The sequence below is a fragment of the Ornithodoros turicata genome, chromosome 9, assembly GCF_037126465.1.
Source record: "Ornithodoros turicata isolate Travis chromosome 9, ASM3712646v1, whole genome shotgun sequence".
Classification (NCBI taxonomy): Eukaryota; Metazoa; Arthropoda; class Arachnida; order Ixodida; family Argasidae; genus Ornithodoros; species Ornithodoros turicata.
The window spans coordinates 32,571,292-32,597,419 of NC_088209.1; the positions used below are offsets into that span (position 1 = coordinate 32,571,292).

The 26,128-nt window shown below is 45.4% G+C and overlaps 1 protein-coding gene and 1 long non-coding RNA gene across 12 annotated transcripts in view; one reads left to right on the forward strand and one right to left on the reverse strand.

Moving 5' to 3' along the window:
* LOC135368658 (discoidin domain-containing receptor 2-like) overlaps positions 1-26,128 on the reverse strand; it is a 363,200-nt gene that overhangs the window by 158,438 nt on the left and 178,634 nt on the right. For 9 of the 11 annotated variants that reach the window (XM_064602081.1, XM_064602079.1, XM_064602083.1 and 6 more), the window contains one exon: positions 11,379-11,431. The exons of the other annotated variants lie outside the window; for them this stretch is intronic. The gene's annotated coding sequence lies outside the window, so the exon portion shown is untranslated. The remainder of the gene's footprint in view (positions 1-11,378; positions 11,432-26,128) is intronic. 11 annotated transcript variants of the gene reach the window in all.
* Positions 1-26,128, forward strand: part of LOC135368664 (uncharacterized) — a 44,392-nt gene that overhangs the window by 6,771 nt on the left and 11,493 nt on the right. The window lies entirely within an intron of this gene.

Consider the following 26,128-nt stretch of genomic DNA (forward strand, 5'->3'; position numbering starts at 1 on the left):
CGCCGCCAGGTACATATCGAACGACGTTTTCTGCGATCCTATTAGTGAATCGCAAAGGGAGGGGGAAATTTAATAAGTGCAAACTTCTGTCACGGTCTATTCCCAGATGTGTCGGGCTCTCTGCCTTTATATTCGACTTTTTTTTTTTCCTTTGCGAGAGGTGGAGAGAGGGGTGGTCTCGCTGTCCTACATACGTGAGTGGGATATTTCTCCTACCATATCGCGGTTATAAGTCAGGCTGAGTCATAGAAAAGTGAGCCGAAAATGATGTTCGGGGTGGATAAAGAGGTGAAAAAAAAGAAGGAAAAAAAACGGTGGATCTGAGCCAGTGATTGCGGTAGCGTTCCTTGTTGTACTTTCGCTTCCTGGACAACGCCAATCGCAGACACCGTCAACAAACCGAAAATACCGGACATATCCTAAGAGACTGTCGTGAATGCAGTGAGAATTACATTGGGCGCTGCAGAAATGGTACCTATAGATGCCATGTGCTCTTCCGCCGTAAGATACTCGAAGACACGCAGCCTAATCTTCCTTCAGGAAACGGGACTTACGCACACACTCTGACTTTGCGTCTACTGATCCCTAGTCATTACACAAATCACTTCCTACTAATCCCGGCCCCATCTACTCATCAACTCCCCCCCCCTTTTTTTTCAACCCTTCTTCCCATCTCATCTCGGCTCTAGTCGTGACGCTGTCCACATGAGTGAGGGTCCCATAACCACCACCACCACCACCACCACCTTGAGCTGTCGACATAACGTAAGACTACCACACACAATGCAACTGCACTTGATGTACAAAGTCGTTTGTAATTCGCGTAATGCACGCAATCGACCCCCCCCCCCCCCTGTACCATACGCAAGGTGCTGGGCCCATGGTCCAGTAGCGTTCATATGCACCAAGGTCTCCGTCATCTTTGGAATTTCTTGTCATCAACAGGCCTCTCCACCCGGCTTCGATCACCTGAATCCTCATCTCCATCATCATCTCTCACTATCTACAAATGGCACTGGAGCAGCGCCCACCTTGCTGGCCGGCACCCACATCGTCTTTGCATGATTACTGGCTAACCTTTTGGCTTCCTTCTTTCATTATTCTTAGGCACTTGAGGCTTGTGTGTTACATTGTCCTTTCTTCTGTGTTCCAGCCCCAGAACATCAGTATCGACCACAATATTCCTTTGTTTGAATTCAGAGAGACCGTCCGCTTTGCAAAAAAAAAAAAAAAAGAGAGAAGAAGAAAGAAAAGGTAACTAGTAAGCCGCAGTAGCAGTTTTTTTTTTTTTCACGAATAAGGTCCTTGACTGCCACAATTTTGCGCACTTACGACACTAACGACAGCATTGTAATAGCCGCTTTGTACCACAATCCTACGAGTGTACAACTATACATTACAACACAAATGAATTCAAAAGATACTAAGCTCTATACAAAGCTGCGAAGCAGCTGAAGCATAATCCGCAAGCGTCCGACATACCTGGTGTAAAACAGGCCGAATGACAAGAACAGGAAAAAGAAAAAAAATCAACTCTCATTGTGCTGCTTTATTCCTGTTGAGGCAAACCAGAACTACATATAAGTGTATGGATAGCTTCCTGAGCAAGTAATTATCCGAGCAGCAACACAACAGCTGGATCTTTAAAGATCCGAAGTTAAAAAATTAGAAAGAGAACACTATCAAAATGCTTTCCAATGCAATCGCTCGCCCAGCGAACAGCGGAACAGATGCTTTGGAGCTCCGAAATGCTGTTTAGCGTAACCACCGTCCCAAATTGAACGCGCCCCGAATCGGGCTGAATGTGATTACGCTTTTTTTGATGCCCACTCCCTATTCACACTTCTCATTGGAAAGCGAGTACTACGTACTTGTTTATTTCGCGCCTGTAATGAACATGCAAATTACAACGAAACGCAAACACAACGCCATTAACATGTGAATGCTTACCGTGTATGAGATCCCGGAGAATAAACAGGGCCGGAGGCGTTTAGAGCACGGGCGTGCAAGCGCATGCACCACGCGAAGGAATATGCCTCCGGAGATTCTCTTTACGATCTGGGCGCGGTGGGAAAAATGTGTATGGTGGTATTCAGCCGCATCTATAGATTGTGATGAGCGTAGCTTGATTATACAGCGAGCAGCGAGGAAAGCTCTTTTTTTTTTACGTATGATGCCGTTATATGCCGATGTTGTCTGCCGTGTTTTTGGTATTGTCGCACCTGCATTCATCGTATGAACTTCATGAATATGACGAACAACAATGAGCGTCGCACTGTGGGGATGATATGCAATATGTATCGTATGCGGTGGTGTGTATTGTATGTGGTCTGCGCGAAGGTTCGGAAAATATTCATCTCGAATGTGCGCGGTTTCACACTGCCCGTTTTGCAACTTGAGAGATCCTTGGGTCGTCTTGATAGCCGACCCTCTGACGTCGTGAAAGTTCTGGGCGAATGGCCTGCGATTCATCGTCAGGGTGCACGGGCGCTCACTCGTCACCGTCGTTAAGAGCATAGCGGAGCTCTCGTCTTTTTCTATGTTTTCTTTCTTCCTTTTTTCCTCTACTAGATCTGGAGTAGTTTGTCCCGCTGTAAGCGGGCTCACATCTCCATATTTTTTCTCCTAGCATCATCATCATCATCATGTATCGTATAATTAAATAGCTTTGCCAAATAGCATGTACGGTGCTATAAGCATCATGAACTTGAGCATGCAAAGAATATGCACTCAACAGCGACTGTACTGCTGTAGAAAAAAGACAGCTGACGTATAACGCTTTCGTTGCGAACGATACATCTTAGAAACAAAGTATGGGGTTGGCCAGGACAAACTTTTGGGTTTGTAATAGAGATAAAACAAATAAAAACAATGTCGGGAAGTTAAAATAGATGTTAGAGGCCGTATTAAGCACTAAAATTTGATAGCGATACTGCCACTCGGCCCGTTTCTCTGCGGAAAAATCGTGAAAAAAAAAAAAGGAAAAGAAGAAAAAAAAAAACTGCTATACCGTGTTTCCAATCGGCTATGCCTGTGTTTCAGCTCCTTCCGTCAGATGGCGACACGGTCGAACGCTGCGTTGCAGACGATGTCGAAACCATATTAACGCGATACGAGGAGAGAACAGAAACATCACAATTTTAATTTTACTTGATTTCGATATGATCTGCAACGCCGCGTTCACATTCGCGTTCGACTTTAGCCACAGAAAGAGTCGCTCGCCCTGAGTACTTTTATGACGTCTTCAATTGAAAGCGATTATTTCATTTCACTATTCAAACCTTCTCCTCTCCATCCCGCACAATCATCATTGGGAAACTACCGGCCTTCGCATCCAATTTCAGCGACCCAATCGTCCATATAACGACAGAGAGAAAGCGAAGAAGGAATAGGAGCTTTCCAAACATTCCTATGATTGGCATATAGAGACGGGCCACGCAATTATTTGCCCCCTGAGCTTCCCCCATATTTGCCTTGCTGAACGCGGAAACACGGGTTCCCCATCCCACACCAAAATGCGTCTTGAGCACACAGTACGCGTATTCAATGAATCGCGCAGACAGAGTGGAAAACGCCTTTCTTCGCGCTTTTATCTCTGACGGTCTTTGTAAAGCGAGGGCACAAAAAGATAAAAAAGAAAGTAAAAATAAAATAGATATATGCGTTGAAATATGAATGCACCACCCGCATCGGATTCAATGCTGGTTCCCTTCATAGAGTTATTTCAGTTGACTAATTAAGAGGCTATGAGTCACCCCATGACGAAAGCCCCTTTGAAGCACTCCGCAGCCTGCGTTAGTGTGCGTATCTGCACAGGGTGAATTCCCTGCGGTATTACGAAACAATGAAACCATGTATTGCCCGTACGTTATTAGCCGGTACACTTTGTGTAGTTCCTGGGTTAATGAGATTCCATATATATGCAGGCCAGCTGGCGGACGATCTCTATCATGGGCAAAGCCTGCCCAAACTCATGCTTTGTCCAGGTTGCGGTGTTACCAGTTTTGAATGAATCCCTACAAAAATTTCAAAAACTCAATGTTTACCAGATGATTTTTAGACCTATTACTCGTCATTAGGCGGTTTGCGAACGAGCCCGTGAAAAGACTAGCGAATTAGTTCGAACTAAAATTTAGGACACAAGGGGGGGAGGGATATGTTTATTATATAAAAAATTAGGAGGGAAAGGTTAGCCTGCGCTACGGCGGCTTGCTATTCCCAGGAAAGAAAGGGGAAAAAAGAAAGACAAACAAACAAAAAGGAAAACGAACACGAAATTGATCACAGGACACGCAAGGACATACGTGATGGAGATACTTTAAGACGAGCTCACCGGTCGGCACCCACCTATCACTGCTCAGTGTTCTCACACGCCAAGCTCTTTGGAGCAGGTGGTCGCGTCGGCGAGATCTACGTCTGCATATTATATATATATGTATATAAAATTTGCTGGACTCAACATGTGCCATCATTCACCAGTTTCCGTGGCATAGTGGTTAGGATGATCGCTTTCCACGCCGAGATTGGGAGGTGAGGCGCGTTCGAATCCTGGCACCGGCTGTGCTGGCTGAGGTTTTCCCTGGGTTTTCCGAAGACTTTCCAGACGAATGTCGGCACAGTTCCCCCTGGTGTCGGCCGAGGACGCATACAAACCCCATTGTCACCCACTCCTGCCTGTGTCATCTCTCCATCTGTACACATCTGTACGCTGCTCATAGCCACAGTTGCTTCGCGGCGCTAATAACAGGCAAAAGACGTACAACATGCCGTCCATTGACCTAGATCGACCAGTCCCCTAAAAATACCGCTTCAAATTCGCGACCGTCGTTATCTCTAATTACAGCGCGCACATAATCACGTCCTCGCGTTATACAGGCACGTGCACACGAGGCGCGTGCGAGCGGGGCATGACGTCACGTTCGCATCAAAGCCGGCGCTACGTCGGGCTTCGCACCCTCGCCGAGCAACGAAGCCAAGCTGTTAGGCGCGTGCGCATTAATGCTGCGGGAATCATTTGAAAAGAGCCAAGCTGCGTCTTTTCTACGCATTGTCCTGGGGGCTTTTCATCGTCGCCAAGAAAAAGAAGGGGGCGAGCCGGGGCTCAAGATGAAGGAATCTCCTGTCTGTTTGAGCTTTCCAGGACTGCCTGCGCATAGCAAATAAAGAGCACGTCTGCTCCGGCATTTTGAATCTTTTATTTTAGCGATGTGACTTTTCTTTTCTTCTTCTCCTGCATGCTTATATTCGGTTGTCGAGGAGAAGGCCAGCTTATGAATCTTGCGGGTATACGGCGTACGCAAAAGTCTCAAAGTGAACGCTGCGTGCGAAGGCTGCGGTCGTTTCGAAATCTTTGTGTAGGGAAATAGGGTGTGTCTTTTTTTATGTATGGAGGCGTCTAGACAAATTTTTACTTCGTACATATGAGGAGGGATGAGCTACGAAATACAGGGGACTGCTTTGTTCTCGTTATTTTTTGTTCAGTACTTTCTGCTTAGCGAGACAAGCACGTCAACCAAAGTTTACCCCTAACAACAGCAACAGTTTCTCTTCTTCCAGTAACACAGCAATACTTTCACACGGATGTGATAAGTAAAACTCCCGAATAGTGACGCACAAATCAAAATACGGAAGACGAGTCTGACACCTAGTGATGAAAAGACCGCAAAAGTTTATACAGGGTGTTTGCTCTAACGTGTCCAGAAATTGTATTTAAAGCGAGCGATAAAAGAGAAACAAGCGCTACTTTCAGCTACTTGACTAAGAAACGGGTGCTACTAGTGAAGCAGTACCTGTTTCTTACCCGACTAGCAGAAAAGTACCACTTGCTTTTTTTTTTTTTTTTTCATCGCTCGCTTTAAATATAATTTCTGGACACGTTAGAGCAAACACCCTGTATAGTGATGCGCATGTTTATTAAACAGAATTACGTGAAGGCAACTCTTGCACCGATAGAAATGAAGCTGACACTGGCCGCTATACCTTTACCAAGGCATTAAGCACGCCCGGCTAGCGCGTGCAGGGGTCCCTAAAAATATGCGAAATGCCGTCAAGAAGAACGCTTAATCTTTATGCAAGGCGATCGACATCCAATGTAGTTGTGACTGTAAAGCGTGCTTCGCCGCCTAAGGAGACTGCTTGAGGAGAAGCCACCTTGCTGAAGGCAACCCAAAGGAGTCTCTCTGTGTTCCGTCACGTGGACGTTTCCATAATGCTTAACCCAATGTGACTTTACCAAAGACAGTCCCGCAGAAATTAGACAGCGACACTGCGTCGTTCCCAGCACGCCATGTTTGTTAACACGTCGCTTTCACCATTATTATTACAAATCACCCCGAGGAAGTAACGTGGCAAGTTTCCCTCGGAACCCGACCTCATAAACGCGATACTGGGCGTGAATACACGGAAGTCTTTAGTGCCAGTAAGCCCCCTGCGGCACAGACATTAAAGAAAATCATCCCCGTGTTTCCTACGGGCTTCTCTGGCTCGTTACGGGTGATAGCAAAACGAGTTGAGAGCGACTACATACGCTGATAAGAAAGCTGTACGGACGGGATGTTCTCCGTATGTCCTCGTCGCCGTCATCAGCAAAGCATTAACGGTACGTTGTAAGGGACGATAACGGGAATACAGACGGGAAGAATCTCCATCTGCCCAGAAATATCCCGACAATAAGGGAAATGAGCAAAGACGAGAGCATCAACGAAATGCAAACTAATATAATCGCCATTCACATTTCTTCCGAGAAACTGACAGAAGTGCGTCAGCAGAAATAAGTATGCGTGTGACAATGATGTAGCTGGTCCAGGGAAAATGCTTATAATCGACACATCTTTCGTCAACTTTCTAAACGTCCTTTGTTATCTTGAGGTTAGTTTTTTAGTTAGTGAGTCTTTCGCGCGGCAAGTAAGACGCTACTTTACGAGACTAGTTCTCGTGCTACATCTGCCAGCTTCGTATGGGTAAGAGTAAACGAACGTCAACGTAAGAGTAAAGGTAACAATTATAGGAACCAAGAATCCTTATTACATTACACGAGTTCCAGACTGGCCGAGTTAAAACTGTCTCGTTGCGTCGACTGGAGTGAGATTTTTAACTCTGTACTTGGCAAGTCATTTGTTACGCCACACTATTCGAGCAAAAATAATGTAATAAGAAACGTTACCGTTATACGCAGTCTACATATACATCTACACATCATCTTATGTAACAGCGTAAGCCGCTGTCGCGTTAATCTCTTGTTTACACGTACGCAGCACTGGCAAAGCAACACACTGGAGACCCGTACGTCTCGTCATTTTCTTTATGTTCCACTTATGAACTTTACGTGTTCCGCACCAGCTGCGAACATTTGATTTCTGAGCGCTAACATCAAGTGCACGTTTTTATCACCGGCTGCATTTTCGTTTCCTTGTTCCCTAAATCGTTTGAGCTAAATTTTTTAGTTTGAGGCGTCAGCGTCTGGTTGCCGGAGATAGGCCCTAATGTCAAACGATTGCACTATTCACGCTCTCTGCTGCCGATGTGCCGTGGAGAAAAGGGTTTATCTTCGAGTGCAGTAAGACAGAAGCAACATCTATGAATTAGTAGCTGTAGGGGTTTCATTGGTCCTCGTACTAAAGAATAAACAAATATAAAAATATTCGCCGTTCAAATATGTGGTGCTGTATCTCGTACGTATCTAGTCCCGATGAGCCCTGCTGTTGTGCAGGGACGAAGTTGTGAACAGGAATTGATGATCATGAAAAGGACAAGACACGTTGTGATAACAAATTTGCCGCTGTCTTGCCGATAGTTACATTGGTGGTGTGGTCGGCTTCAGGTTCTTCAGATTACAACCGATGTCCAATGAGAGCGACCACGCGAGCCTTTCGATCTCTCTTAATTTATTTACTAATCAACTTATCGATCTGGTTCTTACATGGAGGTCTTGCGATTGTCATTGTCAGGCTACGGATGAGAAAGGAATTGAGAGAGGAGAATACTTGATTAGTAGTAATAAGTAATAAGTGAATTAATAAGTAATACGTGAGTAATAAGAAGTAATAGTAAGAAGTAATACGAAGTAATAGTGAGTAAGTAAGTAATAAGTAATAAGTGAGCACACTTGATTGGCAGCCAAGAAGGCGTCGTTTGACTTGTTCGACAACTGCCTACGGAGCGAGATTGGAAAGGCTCGGATAGATTAATGAACATATAACATATACCGAAGTAACGATACATTCTTCTGAAGGAACTACTTCCGACATTTAATCGCCGGAGTCACATCACCGTTCCTGCTAAACTAGAAAACGAAGTACTACAGAAGAGCCAACGTAGTCGACACAAACATACTCCTTCAGCCAGCGCTGCTGGAAAGGTAATTATGCTCAGGGCCGTTCCGAAAAGCTTCTTTTAACCCTTTGAGGACAAACAACGGACCCGATCGTGCGCACGCAAGAATCTATCGTAAAATGTCCTCCGCCAGACCGTGTACAAACGGAAGAACTCAAGGTACGGGCGAACATACATTCACGAGCAGGCCTCTCTCTCTCCCTCTCTCTCTCTGTATAAGAGTTGGAACTTAACGCTCCAGGGCACTGCTGTGGAAATCGGTCCGCGCGGGCCAAACTTATTTTCCGCTGAACGAGCAGATTCGAACTCAGCCCTCCTGCCGGTGTAGTGAACGCCGTACAGAACTCCGGTTCCTCTCCGTCCCTGCGTATGACAGGTTCAAACCACCTCCCCTCCTTCCCCTGCCTCCATCTAGTCGCAGCGCGCACACAGAGTTTTGAAAACAGTTCCGCGATGCTTGTAACGCCGATTTTAGCAACAACTTATCTATTTTTTTTACCGGAAGGCGACGAAAGAAGAGTTGCGCTTTCTCGAGAAATTATGAGAAATAATAATGGCAGGACAGTACTGGATGAAAACGCTACTCATTAATTGTGGCATCCCCGCTGGCGTTAAAAAAAAAGAAAGATTGATTGATTGATTATGTGTTTAATGGCACAAAGGCAACAAAGGCCATAGAGCGCCAAAACCATGGTGAGTGTGTCGGAGATGATTATGGGAAAGATGATGTGAGAGAGAGTGTGTGGTAGTTAAAAGAAAGAAAGAGTCCATCTTTGTGCATTGTGGCAAACGCGTTTAAACGCAGAGGCTTTATAGGGGTATCGCTGGCGGAAAATATTTGGCCAATCTCTGTTTCGAATGTTATTAAACCTTTACTGAGAGCCGTAATTTTAATGTCTTCCGAAATCGTCTAACTATTTTTTGCATTGTTACGGTGGTGGTTATACAACATCAGTGTGCTGCAAACACAGTCCAGCGATCACGGGGTAGTGTCACGTGACAGGCCACGGGGCCTATAAGCCACGGACGCACATATACACTCTTGGTTGGCCCTACGAATCTTGGCTCGAATAAAAATAAGCGAAAGGCCAAGAAATATGGTGTTGTATATTGATTGATTGACTTGAAGGGAAAATAAAATCGGGATAATCAGCTTCACTAATGTATATTGAGTCGATTCATCCGATTGTTCCTTTGTTTCAAATCTCATCTTGGATCTGCTAAAAAAAAAACCCAAAACAGCATCTACTGAGAGCTGCCGTCTGGCGGCAGGCAGGCCGCTTTCGGTTCGCGCGGAGATCTTGTCCGCTAATTAGACTAGTGAAGATAATAAACAGCCGTCAAAATGACGCATTAAAGCACTCTTCTTTGTGAAGTGCTGATACATAAAACATCCACGTTTCGAGCTAAGAAAACGTACTCCTGTCTTTCTCTTTGTTCGTTCATCCCTCTGTTCAGAATCTATTTTTGAGACTAGATCCCTTCGTAACGACCCATATTTATTTCATCAGCCCAACAATTGCGGCGCGCATTAAAGCTAAAGCAACATTTCAGAAATCCCGCGAGATTATAGCGGATTGGTTTCGCGTCTTTCACGTAATGCTTCACGTGTAGGACAGCGTCGAGAGTACACGTTATGCGGTACGGACAGCGTAACACGTCCTTTTGAATTTTTCCTCCTTTCATTTATCTTCCTTTTTCTTCCCGCAGTATAATTGCCTCGCTCTTCAGAAGCATTGTTCTACGTTTCCTTTTTCTTTTGGAAAAACAATCTGGGACAAAACGTTCATCCGCGGTCCTCCTTTAAGTGGGAGGCACACATTAATTTCCTTCTCGAGTGCTCTTGTTTCGAGATAACGACAATAACGAATAAAATAGATTTTCCCTTCAGTCTTAAATCTTCCTCACTTTTTTTTTTTTTCATTTGCTTTTCACGAAAAGAAGTGCCTGTTCAGTTGAGTCCATTTCCGTTCATTATCCGTGCTCGTTGGCGCGAAACACTGGGACGAAAAGAGGAAGTCCTATTAAATAATGAACGGCGTGACGGTTTGTGTTGGGCGATCATTTCTGTTTCAGGCATGGCCAAGACAATTTCACAAACATACGTAGGTTAAAAAAAAGCGTGCCATAAATGTCTTTGTCGCTCGCTCGGTATCGCTTCTGGCGAATAACGTATCCCGTAGTACAGTGTTGTTGTGGAAGAGAAAGCCAGTGTGTCGACGCAAATACCTTGGCAGAACTCAGTCATGCTCAATGCGGCGAGTGAACTGAGCATGAGCGATCAAATAAAGAGATGAGCGGGGAGTGAACGAGCAAGCACACGAAGAGCTGAGCTGAGCGTATAAATGAAAGCGTGTAGATTATTGCGGACGCTATGCAAATCAGCCGGTGCTGATTCAAATCAGCTGTGGAAATCAGCCCCTGCACACTACCGTCCTGACCGTCAGAATAGCCCATAAAGTCATTCTCGATATCCTGAAGAGTTACGATGGCACCATAAGACCATGGGCAAATGGCAGTCTCGTGGGCGAAAGCGCCTATATACGGCTGCTACACGGAGGAGCAACGTGACATTCTCGAACGTTGTCGGAACTGTGTTCCGCTCTCTGGTACTCACCACGTCGTTCACACATAACCCCGCTTTCCTATATATCTAGAGAGAATCGTTCACCTCACGGGGTGGCACTGCATATTGCAGCACAGTTACTTGAGCAAGAAAGCTTCAGTGGAGTATGTTTTAGGCTGGAGCTTCCAGGCTTTGAGCTGCCTGAGTATTCTAAGCCTAGGAATTAATTGTTCCGTGCGCCCTGCTTGAAAAGTATTTTTCATCACCAAGTTTACATACCGTTAGGATACCCATTCACCAGCACTGAGCTCCGATGGCTTATGGATATCCACTCAGACAAATTCATTTTAAAAAAATTGGTAATCAATATCACGATAATGCAGCTTCTACTATTACGTCAATAGACGTCAAAACTGCGACATGACACAAACTAATGTTCCCCATCACAAGTGTGACGTATGCGACTCAAAACAGGTCTCACCGGAAGTCGAAGGAAACCACGTTGATGCACAGCAAACACCCAGATTAACGGATCTGAAATTCAACGAGAACAGCGTAATTAACTTTCCGAACAGCGGCATGGCTGATAGCCTAGCAAGCAGCAAGGTAATTACGGAAAGATCTACATTCCATTTTGAATATTTACCGAAGAAAGCGGTATAAAATATTCAACTGCAGCACCTTCGGTAGTTCGTTCCCGCGAAGCTCGCCTATGGGAATGAATAATACATAGAAGCTGGCGCTGGTAGCCCATTTCGAATTTCCCGGATATCCCAGGTTGCAGCCGGCTCCCTGTGGCGAACTCCGTGTCTTATTTAGTACGTTCAAGTTCGGTTTCTTCTTCTTCTTCTTTTTTTTTCGATGCTGAAGCCAATTGGGTTCTTCCGGACCCGTTCATTCTGTATCTTGGTCGGTTTCGCCTCTTCCAGGTATAATCCGTATTTCTGCTTGCCCACGCTTCGTTGTTTTCCTGAGCTCAGGCATTTCACGTTTGGGTCAATAGGATTCTGCATGTTCGACACTCCACGCAGGAGATAGGGGAGGTCTAGTGCATGGCGATAAAACACGATGACTACCAAGATTTGAACCGCTGAGGACATGTCGTTGTACTACCGGAACGCTTGTCAACTACTTCCATGCCTTCCGTCATAAGCATATCAAGTTGTATTCGTACAGTTCATTATACAGCAACCGTATCGAGATCCTAGCAGACATAAAGGAATTCCAGTTGTACTACTTCTTCCTTGTGTGCCGAGACCGGGAGCCACTTAGAGTCTCCCTGTCTAGGAGTTGTCCTTGCAATTTTCGACGACTATCGTATTTTAACCTTTCCCAAAACTGTCTGAGGCTAGTGTTTTCCCAAGTGGTTTCCCAGGCAAGTGGGACGCGTGCTCCATTAGAGCAAAATAACATGGTTCCAGTAGGACGTCCCTTTTCATTTTCGAAGCCCCGTTACGAATAACGAGGTTCCTCATGAACAGGCTTACTCCGAGCGCAACAACATTATTCCTAAACACACAAAAGGCAGGCGCTATCAGGATAAGAAATGGCGCTTGCTCGAGGCATGCGCGTGCTGTCAGTTATTCTACAAAGTGCATTCTGTTAGGTCGCTTGCCTAACGCCCCTTTTGTATATGTGTGTGTGTTTTTCTTTTTCTTTTTTTCTTAAAGGAATAGCAATCCGGCCTACGCCTGACTAACCTTTCCTCCCTTTCTTTCTTTTTTTTTTTTCATACACACATTTGCACACATTTGATGTTGTACAAGTCGCGAATTATCTTGAAACGTTCACCGAACATCTCTCATTATGTAACGGAGCGACAAAAAGTGGTAACGAACGACATCGGCATATAAAACCTGCGCCCCACAACAACAACTATAACAGTCACTCCCACCGTTATAAAACAACCTCCTTTTATTCTCACGACACTGCCATCCTCATGAAAACCTTCACGAATTTATACGCAAAGTGCACGTCCCTTGCCATGATTACGAGTCCTGCGAACAGAAAGCAACATCATTTAAATTTATACGGACTAGCAGGTATAGAGTGGCCACCCTCGGCGTGTCCTCGTTACAAAACAACCACCGAAAAACATGCCTCTCTCCCATGCGAGAAAACTCGGTGATTAAATTTTGCCGAGCCCGCACGAGTGTAATGCATGCACGCAGTGCTCCACCTCGCATGAAACTGTCAGGAGAGTATAATGTCCTTCCATAACCGCTACCTGTTCCTCCGGAGGACGCACATGCACTCGCTCGCGCGTTTAAATAAATTATAACCTCCTGCAGCGTCGCGGACCGTATCATTAGCGGAGACCAATGTTTGCTTACAGGTATTAAACGCGTACCGTGCTCGCAACCGGGCGCAATTTTCTTCCCATCCTGTAAAACGGAATTGCGTGCCGTATTTTCTGGTCTTAACAGAATGTAATTCGTGTACAAGCGCCGCCGTTCTTGCTGCGTACAGAGTTAGGCCTCTTTCATCAAAACTTCCTAACAGCCTCACGCAGTTTCCGATGAAGGCCTGGGAATAGGGCCAGCTGGCCTGTTGATAGTGGGGCGGATGAGCGGCGGACAGGCTGTTTGTTTGCATGTATACGGATAGGTCGTATATACGCACGAAGCCATTAGGACACCGTCCCGTGTATTAGTTTCGTGCCGTAGTATTTTGCCAGAGTAATGTTTTGCAACCGGTAGCCGTGCTCCAACCGAGCCCAGCGTCGTTTTTGGAAAACGTGGATTTTATGATGCAATTCGTTAGACCGCGGCTATTATCATTCAGAGGATGTTGAATTTCGCTGTCCGTGTAAAACGGATCGGCCAAGCGGTAAAACCACTGAGGTATAATAGCACATTCTCACGGTAATAGTGGGCGTGGATTCGAGTTATGATTAACTTTTATTTTAATCGAGATTGTTTTACGAGAAGCATACAGTTTAGGTTACGGCTTCGCATGAGCATTTTTTTTTAATGGTCATTGCTGTCTTTATGCCGTATGTAGCTCCCATCGAATTTTAGTGCACGTTCATCTGAAAAATGGTGATGTCGATTTTGGCGAAAACAAAATAAAAAGTGTGAGATTGAATTCATTACAAAAAATGAAAAGTGATTTGTCCAGTCACGCAACGTTTATATTTACCGATCCTTTCAGCAAAGCCATAATTACGATGACCCATTTCTAGTTTCTAGACACACACCTTACGTGGAAATCTTCATTTATACCTGTACTTCGTTTCAAACATCGACCACTTCGTCCCGAAAGAGAACACTGACATCGGATCTCTCGGATCTGGTACACGCACGAGCTTCTGGCTCGAGGCGCGGATAGCGACATGGCTTAATAATAAATGTGCAATACAGCAAAGTAGTTACAACAAGTAATACAAGAAAGTTGACGAATTCAGTCTCTCCCTATTATTTTTTTTTCCGCCAACATCAACAAAGTTAAACACGCCAACATCATGGACGGTGGTGGTAGTGGTGACGAGATCGCCTTGCCGTTGTTGGCTTCACTCATGTAGGCAGCGTCACGACTGTATGGAGAGATTAGCAATCGACGCGCAGTAAAGTAAAAATGGCTGCAGCTTATCGAGCATCCTGCAGTAGTTGCACCACGGGAAAGGACTTATCCCCCCCTCCTGGTTCCCTTCTGCAATCAGATCCCCCCATCAAATGCACAGTACGAAGCGATTCATTGCCGACAGGAGAATTTACTCCGAACTACAGCTATCGTGTGACTTTTCGCATACGCTGTACCCAATAATGTCAGAAAAAAAGCTAAATAAGAACGTCATATGCAGGGTTTCTGGATTTCCAGCTGGCAACAATGCATCGCCAGTTTCGGACTGGATTGGTAAAAGAGCTGATGCCGCTTCCGGTCTTTGCAGCCCCGTATTATTTCCTTATTTTTTTCCTCGTTTCTTCGTACTGCTTTTCTTTTAATCCTCAGCGAAATCGGCTTAGCCGGAGGATTAGCAGGAAAAAGTGGCTGACGGCGCAAATGCCTCTTGTCTGACTCAGACCAGGGTGTAGTGCAAGAACCTATTCTGCCACAACTCGATACTCAATGTGAGACAATTATACGTACATATTGCATTCGATGTTCAAGCCGTGAGAAGGACGAAAGTTTTTTTTTTTTTTTCAGTCATACTTTATTCATTATTTATTTCATTTTTTAGCGGTTTTCATCATTTCTCAGGCACTAGTCCGAGTCATGTGTCCTGTTCGATTGTTGATAAACGCGTTTACGCAAGTGGTGTTAACCACTCCACAATATATGTGAAAAAGACGGGTCATTTTATTCATTTTGGAGACTATATGCCTTGCCGCAACTGTTAGCCCTTCCAGAAGCCGGCATCAGCCTGTCTGACCTTTCCTCCTTTCTTTTCTTTCTATTAAGCATATCCCCCCCCCCCCCCCCCCCACACACACACCCAACTTCCAGAAATAAACGGAGAAAAATCACGCGAAGTTTAAGCACTATTTGCTATGCTGGGGCATAAATTTCAGAGTCGGCTGGGGACTTAAATGGGACTGATGACGGGACAAGAAGCTGTTTTGCTGACAAATGTACTTCTTTTTTTTTCTTCTTCTTCTTCTTCTTAGAGTGCAGGTACAGTGCACTCGCAGTTTTCTTGCAGTGCTACTGCAAGAAAACTGTATACTATATACATGATCACATTCGTGTCGTGCCGTTGTTCGCAATGCCCATATGGTTTCCATTCGGCAGTCATCACCCACGCTGTGTCTATACAGCAGCACTCCTAGAGCATTCGACGTAAAGAAGACGGTCATCAACACACAAACTCCTGGAACGTCGAAGAGCATGCGTCCTAAAGTTGAGATGCTGATCTCATCTCTCGCTTTTGTACACGACCTCTAACCATGCTGCTTTGCGAAGCTCTGATGTATGTCTACATTTGCGCGTCCCTTTGATCGGACCTCACGCGTAAATAAGGGGAGGACGATTCCTGGCACGAAGACAAAATAATGGGCGAGAATCGATGTTCTGCTGGAGCATCAGAAGCGACATTGTGCTTCCTGCGACAATCGCTGTGCTCTCCTGGGACTCCTCTCCCGAGTCCATTGTTGCCTGGCCAAAGGACGCGGAACGGGTTGCCAGTCCCTCAACGGAAGCAAAAGATCCTGTCGGGCGAGGGAAGGAAACGCTAGCTGAACTGCAGTCGAGGCAAACAGCCAACGTATCACACGAAGACACTTCGGTTTGCTCCCAATGGGAGATAAACAGGGGAGATGGCATGTTGCTGTTTACAGAGGCCCTTTGCTCGCAGAGTCTGTTGGTGCCTGGTTCAAAGGTACACTTATAGCCAGTCGTGAATGTGCAAAACTCACTCCTGAGCATGCTATATTCATGCTCACTCATGCTCAATGTGGTGAATGAGTTTTTCCTGAGTGAGCGAACGGTTGAGCTGTAGTGAGCAGTAACGAAAGTCGATTATACCGCGTTGGATATATGTAGGTCAGCCATAGAAGTACCACTAATTGGTACTTCACCCATCCAGTGGTACCCCCAGTGGTACCCACTGTCATCCTAATCATCATGATAGCACATTATGTCATTCCCGATATTCTGAACAGTTACATGGCACAGGAAGAACATGGGCGAAAGAGCCTTCTCGAAATCAGCACTTCTCCTTCACTTATTGTTGTTGTTGCTTGTTTTTGGAATAGCAAGCCGGCATTAGCCTGGCTGACATTTCCATTTTTTTCTTTCTGTGGTAGGAAAATTTAATACGTCGTGGAACGGTCAGTACATGGTCAGCGCCGGTCATATCTCCCCCCCCCCCCCAAGTCACGTGATATACTATAATCGGGTACGCGCACCTCTAGTTTCTTGCGCTCAGTGCAAACGGTTTTGTAATAATTACGTTTAAAGCCCCGCAGAGCCCATCGAAAGGTAACACACCCGGAGAAGACCGTCGCAAAAGCCCTTTTGTACAGGACAGGTACAGAACAAGAATTCGCAGCATCACCCGACAGACTTGCATCATATTTGGCCCGTTGGGTTTGGGAGTAAATTCGATTATGTTTGCCTTGCTCTAGGATTAAGCGTCTACAGGGTCCTCTATACCGTTGAATCACGGAACGGAGCAATACGCTGAACCGCATTGTAATACAACTCCACGCGTACGTCGTATTACGTCCCGTAGTACTCCCGGACGTCGTAGTTCGTCGTAGTACGTCCTGTAGTATTCCCGTACGTCGTAGTTCAACAACAAAGGCTATCACACCGATCTGCGATAGTACCTAAATATATGCAACACCATCATATAGTATATCTTTCTCTTAATTTAGTTATCCCGGAATCTTTAATTAGCCAGCATTATGCATGTGTAGTTCCCTGTTGTATATAGAGTATGTATTGTGTTTCCTGCACCACCCTAAAGGCCACGGCTGTTTGTGGGCACTTTAAATAAAATCAATCAATCAATCAATCATCGTGAAAAAAGGATGCAGAATAACCGGGGTTAGGTGACTCTTTCGAAAGAATGCGCGCAAAAAGTTATGCGGTTACCAACGAACATAACGCAAACATCTGCAACATCTCCTTTTTTTTTCTTTTAAAATCAATCAATCAATCTGCAACAGCGAACACCCGCCAAAGGCTAATGCTCGTTTCCTACACTCTGCGAGGATTGCGATGTTCGCTGGTCGTCATCAAAGCACGCTCTATCAGCGTCCACTTATTTTTACTTTTTCATATTTTTTTTATGCATCGCATTTTTATGGCCAGTGCCGCGCTTCCTGGTGTCTATTATGAAGAAAGGCTAAATCGGTGCCCGCTATCGGCGTTTCTCGGATCCGACGTATCGTTCCTTCAATACTTCCTGCTTTCCAAAGTGCCTCGATTTCCTTTTTCCTATTTTTTTTTATTTCTTTCCTTCAAGTTTCTGAGTGCGCGTCGTGCTGTCCAAACACGCAAATAACATTTCGTTGTATGGCCCTCTTTGTAAAAAATAAATAGATAAATGAAATGAAATGGAAAATCTGTTTCAGGAAGAGAGGATATGCCACGTGTGTGTAAAATGGGTGTCTGTATTGTGGGAGAAGCGGTTTGTGATCTGTGCATCAAAGCTGCAAAGTTTTTGTTCGCAATGATCGACCCCATTTACTCGTTGCATATCGACATTGCAGGCGTGCTCTCCACTTTTCGGTCTAACATTTATTGTCTTCGTCCCTGTGCTGCATTGAATCACAATATCGGAACTGCCCTGCTTTTAAATTCGCACACTTTTTTTTGCTTTGTTTTTTATAGTGCATGTGGCACAGACTATGGTGACAATGGCATACAGGCTGCTTTGCCACAATACTTAATTTTACAAGAAAAATTTCAGTTTACGGATATAGTCGCGCGTGCGCGAGATAAAAGGAAAGGGGGATATATGTTTATTTTCTAAAAAAGGAAGGAAAAGGTTAGCCTGCGCTACGGTGACCTGCTATTCCCAGCAAAGGGGAAAACAAAGAAAAGAAAAGAGGAAAAGAAATACTAACAAACAAACAAAAAGAGAACCAAACACGGAACTGGTCACAGTTCACCCAGAAGGTCACAGACCCCCAGGAAGACGGATGTTGTAACTCTCCTTACATAGATGCAACGCCACTGGGCTTGACAGAATGTGAATCATTACGTCAGCTGACCATTGTCAGGCGCTGAACGTAGGACGTGTTCAGGGATAAACTTAGTAAAGTAGTTAAACTTAGTTAAAGTAGTCTCAGCAGCACCGCGGTAGGCCCCATGCAATGTCGCCTGCAGCATGTGGTGCCGTTCGACGTAACGGCGTTCCAAAATTTCGCGGGTTCAAAAGCGCTGCGCGATCTATATGAAGAGCTACTCTTTCACAAACCGCACGTGTGCAAAGTTTGGCGCTCTCAAAACGTAAACTGTAGAAAGATCTCGAACACAATGTTCAGATTCAAAACATAGGTCACCTCCACTTCTGCCCGTCTTTTATACACGCGAATTCTGGCGCTCGTTAGTTTCATATAACGGCATGAAATGCAGACGAGAGAGAGAGAGAGAGGGGGGAAGAGAAAACTGAAATTCAGCGTCTCACCTATACGACAGATATTAAATAAGTAAATAAAAATAAAAACAAAAAATAGGAAAACGTTCCCGCACGCAGGCACGAATGGTCGTACGTCATACTTCGCTCGACAGACAGAAAATCGAAACCTTACGTTTTCCGGGTCACACATAAGGGGGCCTACTCGCCAAGAAAGAAACAAAAAACCTTTTCCAAAGCCTCGATCAAATACTTCAAAAGCAAGACAGGAGAGAGAAAAAAGAATAAGGGTAGGAAGGGGAGCATTGCACGTCTGGTCGCACCCATCTGACTGGCGCGTTCGTTTCAAGAAAAGTGCCACGCAGGAGAAACCAAGGAACGGAGGAGACCGCGGCCGTGAAAAAGTGGACCACCCAAATAAATGGTTTCGCTTCCTCCTCGCGATCCCCGATTTTCTTGCCACCGAAGCAATCTATCAAAGAAAAACGTCTTTCTCTTCCCTTTTCTCCCGCTTTAAAGAAGCGGTCGCGAACCCTCGCTGCAGCGAAGGAAGAGTTCAAGAGATCGTCGTAATCGCCCCTTCTCAGCTTTTCTAGACAAAGTTTTGCGATGCTTTCTTTACAATGCCTATGTGGTTGCACACTGAACAGAAGAATCAACCAAGAAGCTAACCCCCATAGATAATTAATAAAAAAAAAAGAAAAAAAAGAGGGCTCGGTGGATTAGTTGATAGTACGCCTGTCCGCTGATTCCAACGCTGCGCTGTTCCAAATCCGGCCGACATGTGGGGTACATGCTGTGCTCAGACATGTCGTCTTCCGTCAAGTACGTCAAATACTGTGTGCTTAGATTCCGGCACACTTTAAAGAACTCTCAGGTGAGAAAAATTAATCCACACATCGACCAACCGTCGAGCGTCGTTCATGATCGAAGTTGTCTCGCTTCGTAAAGCCACGCAAATCTACTGGGCAATCGCACGAACAGTTTCTAGCAATGATAACTTCCTTTTTGAAATACGAACGGCTGTGTTGCATGTGTTGGCCCTGGCTCTTCATCCCACTTCCCACCGCATCCCCGTGAATAAGCCGCAGCAAAAGCACGTGTTTAACAGCGCCAGAATAGAGCCTTCAGTTTTTTTTTGTTTTTTTTTTCCCGCGAGGCACAACGCGCTCCTGGCGGATTTTCGCGTGAACTGCAGCCGCAGGGCGATGTCGACATTTTAGCCTGTTTGATATGGGTTGCTTGGCAACACGCGGTGTCTCCGGGTGTCTTTGATCCGATGATTAAAGAATGACGTCACAGTCGTCTGCTCTGTTCAGACGGCAGCGAAAGACGAAACCAAGGAAGTCCCTCGTGGCAAAAGACAAGCCTGTCCTTGGCTGGGGCGAAAGCGGTGCCGATAACCGGGAAAATGGTGTTAGATCACTGGAATGCAGCGGCAGCCGCGATTTGGCTGCGAGATACGAGAACCAGTAAAACTTGAAGGATCATTTTTATTTCTCCGCGGGGGGAAAAATAATTATGGCGTAATGAGGTGGAGGTCCGTTATTACGTGGTGGTCATTTAACGAAGCAGATACGCGGACGAGGCATCGCCTTATACCTCGCGGGTACGGTGATAGGTACAGGATAAGTGAGGCGCGCACAGCGCAATAACTGTCGAATATTGCGGAAATTGTGTAGCCACTAATGTATTTATTGGGAACTAATACAAGGGTAGTTGAGGGGTGCGCGAAACGGAGTGCTGGAGGTCAACAGTTGCAGGGATATCACCGCACTATCTGAGATGGCACACAAGGTGATATACGTTGTGGTAGTCCACCACAGTTGTGGCAAACACACACGGAAGTGACAACGCTGAAACAACCATACCAACGCATAAAAAAAAAAAACGAAACTGCTGTGATAGGTAAGGTAATATACCGTTTTCTTTTGTTTTTTTCGCTTTCACTTTTTCTTTTCTTTCTTTTTTTTTCTTTATGGGAGGGGGGGGGGGACTGGGCTGTGGATCTCCTGTTATCTCCCACAAAATCGTGAACGGCATTTTAATGCAGCTTTTATCTCTTCTTGGGCTTCCAAAATACTGGTTCTGGTATTTTATGGCTCCCCCTCTAGCACAAGTGACGTCAAACGTCTTGTAAAACAGGTTCAGAAGGCGCCATATGGTCCCCTTAAAAAAGAGAAAGTGGAGATATGAGTCACGTAGTTGCTGAAGCGGGTATTTGATACCTTCCGAGCAGCCAAGGCGCCCACAGAGTATGACGTCACGCACTGAAACTTACACCAAGGTCACATTCATTCCGCCATCCGTCATCGTAAACAGGACGAAAGGGCTACGCATCCTTATAAAGCGTGTCGAGCGGGTCTTTCAACATTGCTTAAAAAACGAAAGGATGCGATGTCGGTAGAGTCGGCTATCGGACACAGTTTGAACGTATGGTTCGCGTCGACGGAGACGAAGGAGGCACGCAACAGCTATGCATATAGTGCTCTGTGATTAAAAAAAAAATCTAGTTGGTACCAGGGTGACATGGTACATCGGAAGGTGATAACGGTTCCGAAAGCGCAATAAGCCGATCACCTGATTTCTTCGAAGTGGCTGAGATCACATTGCCGACTTTCGATTTGAGAGCCTCGCTTATCGTGTCGTTTTCGTGCAGGGTTTCTACTCCAATAATACTCTCTGATGCTTGCATTCATGCGCGGCTTATACGTCCCTTGTTGGTTCAGCAATATAAACGATACGGTTCACTACACATCCTGTTGAGTTCAAATAGGTAAAAGCTACCCGTTGTCCAAAATGAATCGTTAATACACGTTAAATCTACAGGGTCGACCCCTATTTATTTATTTATGAAACATTTGTTTTAGCCTACATAAGCGGCTGGAACCAGCGAAAGTCACTGTACATGGCATGACGAGGTCACTGGTCCCATACAGCAGCTGTAGCGTCACCCGCACTTCGATAATAATAATAATAACAATAAATAAATCAATTCGGCTAAACAAATCAGAAACAACAATGAACCATGATACACTATAAACATCTCACCAAAATAAAATATCTAAATCTCTACCTAATAAAATATCTATAACCATCTACGCTTCCAGATACCTCCGCCGTTTACTTGAAAAGCAGCGTGCATACACTCTTAAAAATGAACTTCACCGCATAGCACGCTCCTAGCCAACCATTATCTCGAATGATATCGTTATCTGCCCTGATTGAAAACAGGGGGCGTACGCCTTTTTTGTGACAATTATGAACAGCATAAGTGTCACGGAAATGGCGTACGCCCCCCGTTTTCAACATATCAGGTCAGATAACGATACCATTCGAGATAATGGTTGGCTAGGAGCGTGCTATGCGGTGAAGTTCATTTTTAAGGGTACATTTATGCTGCAGCATCGCTGCTCGCTGCAGCTTCAAGCACATCGCTGCTCGCATAACCGCTAGGGTGCGTTTACCCTGCAGATTGCTCAAGATGCTGCTCGCTTTCGCTATATCAGTCGCCTAGCAGCGTTCACTGTGGAAGGATGGAAACGAGGAAAAGTGGGAAGGAGGAAACCGACTTCATCACAACCAATCGCAGGTCGGATTTCAAGACGCCAGTCATCAATGATACCAGGAAGACAAACATGTTTACATTCCTAGGTGCAGCGAGCAGAGCGGCAAGCAGCGGCGAGGATAAGCGAGCAGCCAGGCTGCAGGGTAAATGCACCAACAGAAAGCTCTGTGTTTGACCTGTCATCGCCAGAAGTCAGGTAGTCCCTGGGCATGTTCAAACATGTTTGGCAGCATTGTTGTGGCGATGATCATGGCGTGCATCTTTGGCAAGCAGCGATGCTGCAGCATGAACGCGCCCACAGAGATACATGTGTTTGTTTCGTCATCGCCAAACAGCGATGTGCCATGTGCCAGCAGCGATGCTGCAGCATAAATGTACCCTAAGAGTGTAGGTATAGGCTCCGGCTGAATGTCCCGTGAAGCGGTTGATTGCTCTACGAACTGGCCAAGTCACCTTCTCCAAACTGCAGTAAGTGCGATGTTGTCGAGGACACAGAGCACATCCTCAGGTACTCCAAGTATGCCGACAGTCGCAGGACAGAAGCCTTGTAAGGCTCCTGGGTCTTCAGACATTCAATCATCAAGCGGCTCCATTGAAGGCGCTCCTAACGTTTCCTTGAAGCAACCCATCTGATTGACATTTTGTGACACTTTCTGGTTCCTCGTTTGTGACAAGTGTTCCCACAGCTTCGAGACGTTTGTCCCCCCCCCCTCCCCCAACTACTGGGCTTACTCCTTTCTTTATTTTTCTTCTTACTAGCTGTGGCTAAGTGGTCTGGGGTAGCCAGCCTGACTTCGTCGTGGCTTACGACCTTATTTTTTTCTTCCTCTATCACATCACATCGCGTTATTAATCGCCTACACGTTGCACGTACATTATCGCCCTCCATATCACTCGGGTACATTTTTCCGGCGAACGCATTCAGCAACCTGCTAACGCGTTGGAAATGTCCCAGCTGGTGTTCCATATCTGTTCCCTATCGCCTAGTATCGTCGAACGAATAGCATTGTTCGCGACTTCGTAAGCCGGATCCTGCTATAGAGACGCGTCAGCTCCACTGTCGCGAGACCACATGCTGGGCTGTCAACGATTCGGTAACAATGCCTCATTAAAGGTGACACACTTTCAAAGATAATAGGGCCTGGACATCGTCTATGTGAGCCAAAACATCCTGTCTCATCCACTCGCCATGAAAGCAGAAACGGTTTCGCTGCATGGTTTTCGTCGAAGTGCGGAAACGCTCTTCGAATTATGGCATCGCTGTCTGGCGTAATATAGTAACATCAGGGCTGGTTGTTAAAACTTGCATGTATAAGGGGGGGGGGGGCAGGATCGGTTCGCCGTTGTTGGCCACACAGAAGTGGGCGTCGTCACGACTATAGAAAAAACAAAAACAAAATAAACAAACAAGAAAGAAAGATGGACGGAGGATAGGGGATGAAGGGTGGAGATGCGTAGAGGGTGCATGGGTTCGTCGGGGAGAGCAAAGTGTTAGATGTGTGTTAGATGGTGTATAGCGACGCAAAAACAGACGCGACGGACGACGAGCCAAACACAGTCGGCTCACTGGCTTTTTCGGTGACTGCCATACTTCACCTCTTTGAATTATCTCCGTTTATTTTCATAAATCACGATAGATATATTTGCTTGCGCGGCTGTAAAGTTCACGATAATATCTCGTTAAACCAAAGTACGCTACATGTTAGTTGTATTTTTGGTACATTATTGGTGCGGTACAGTGACATTTTGGTACATATTAGGTACCTTTGGTTCATTTTGGAAAGCCTACGGTAGACGGAACGGACGCACTGTGGATTACACAGTATCGGCTAAGTCCAATTGCACGTCCCATTTATTAACTATACCTGCTTACCGTTTCCCCTGTCTTTGTCAGCGTGCGCACTATCACAGTATATCACATTTCCGACGTATTTGAAGGGTGGTCATTGCAGATATTGCAGGAGATATTGCAGAGAAAGCATGCCGCCATACCTCGTATGTTGCGGAACGTTGGCCTTCCCTGAAGTATCTCCGACACACTAAGAAAAAAGGAGGTAAATTGGGAAGCAGTTGCAGTTTCTCGTCCCATAGATTGCAATTACTCCCCATTTTAGTTCACAAACGGTGAGATTTACTCCCTAGCACTGCAAATAGTAGTTCCTACAGACTTCTGATAAACTTCCTGAAGGTGAGTAATGATTGTGGTAATGCATCAAGACTCCAAAATGACCAAAATTACTCGATTATTATTATTATTAGAGTGCACTCCATCAGCGCAGATAACAAAAGTATTGATGTATGAGCTATAAATGTAAACTTCCGTGATCATCCCTTTTGCGCGAATTTAGAGAATATTGTTAACGACGACGGAAAATTATAGAAAGTTTGCAATGAATAAGTCTCACTAAGACGAACTGACCTACTGAGTGCAATGTATTGTAGCACTATTCTAGTACACATTCAGCACACTTTGGCATCATTTGTTTTTACTGGACATCATACCATCACTCCACACTCTTCCTCTCAACTCCACAATGTGTATGTTTGATCGCCAACGTCATGTTCACCAAGGAAAGGTTTTGATTCTACGTGAGGGTTCGCAAAAGAACCGACAATCCCCGATATCCTGCTGATATCTGATATCCCCGCCCATGTGGAGAAGCCACATACTTGTCCATAAACATCGACACGGCAAAGATCCAGCGGTCAACTGCAAAACTCGTGACTCTTTTTTTTTATATATTCATGTTTCAAACTTAAACTCAAAACTCGTGTCTGACCAACATTAGCAAAGAACTAGTATCCATTCAACGATATCGTTAGCTAACTATACTGCAGCGAATGATGTCGCTTTTATGTTGCTCATTGAATGGCGTGCAGAATTTACGATCTATACACACATGAAAAAGAAAGACCTATGTCTCCTTTTTCAACAAATGGGGAGAGCGAATGGTAAAACGGTAACACTCGGTCAGCTGTGATGTGTTTCATTAGGTATCCGCAACCACGCCCCTGTATTTTTTGGGCGCAAAGGAACCTGCGGGCCCCCATTTTTCTGCCCGCACAACCAGGGACCATTTTTACCTACACCCGGCATTCTCATACGTATTTGTGCACCCAACGACGAAACCGCTTGTGCGGCAGGGCATTACTTTTGACAGCTTATCAATTCTGGCGCGGCGTGACCAAAGCAAGGTGACGACGGAAAGCGTACGGATAGCCCTATAGAACCGAGAGGACTCACACAACTAATTCCTATGCTTGCCGCCAGTATTTTCCCTGGCGCGGCGAACGCTTTGCACGAAGCCAATTCGCGAATTATTGAGCCCGCGAAACTAACCACTTTTTGGTTGTCGCGAGATCTGCAGACTATTATGTGCACTATTCCTTTCTTACACACGTCCTGTTGTGTATATACGGATGTGTAGTCTACACATTCATGTGTGAACTGCGGCACATACGAAACTCTCCAGAGAACAAAGCAAAAATACCCTGTTGCGTGTGTCGTCTCTGGTAGCGTGGCAACACACCAATGAAAGGACCATGAGTCAATTCAGGGTACAAGCAAATGAAGTTAACTATTTACATAAGTACAAGAGTTGGATGATACAGAGAAACTGTCGGCGATCCGTCCAGC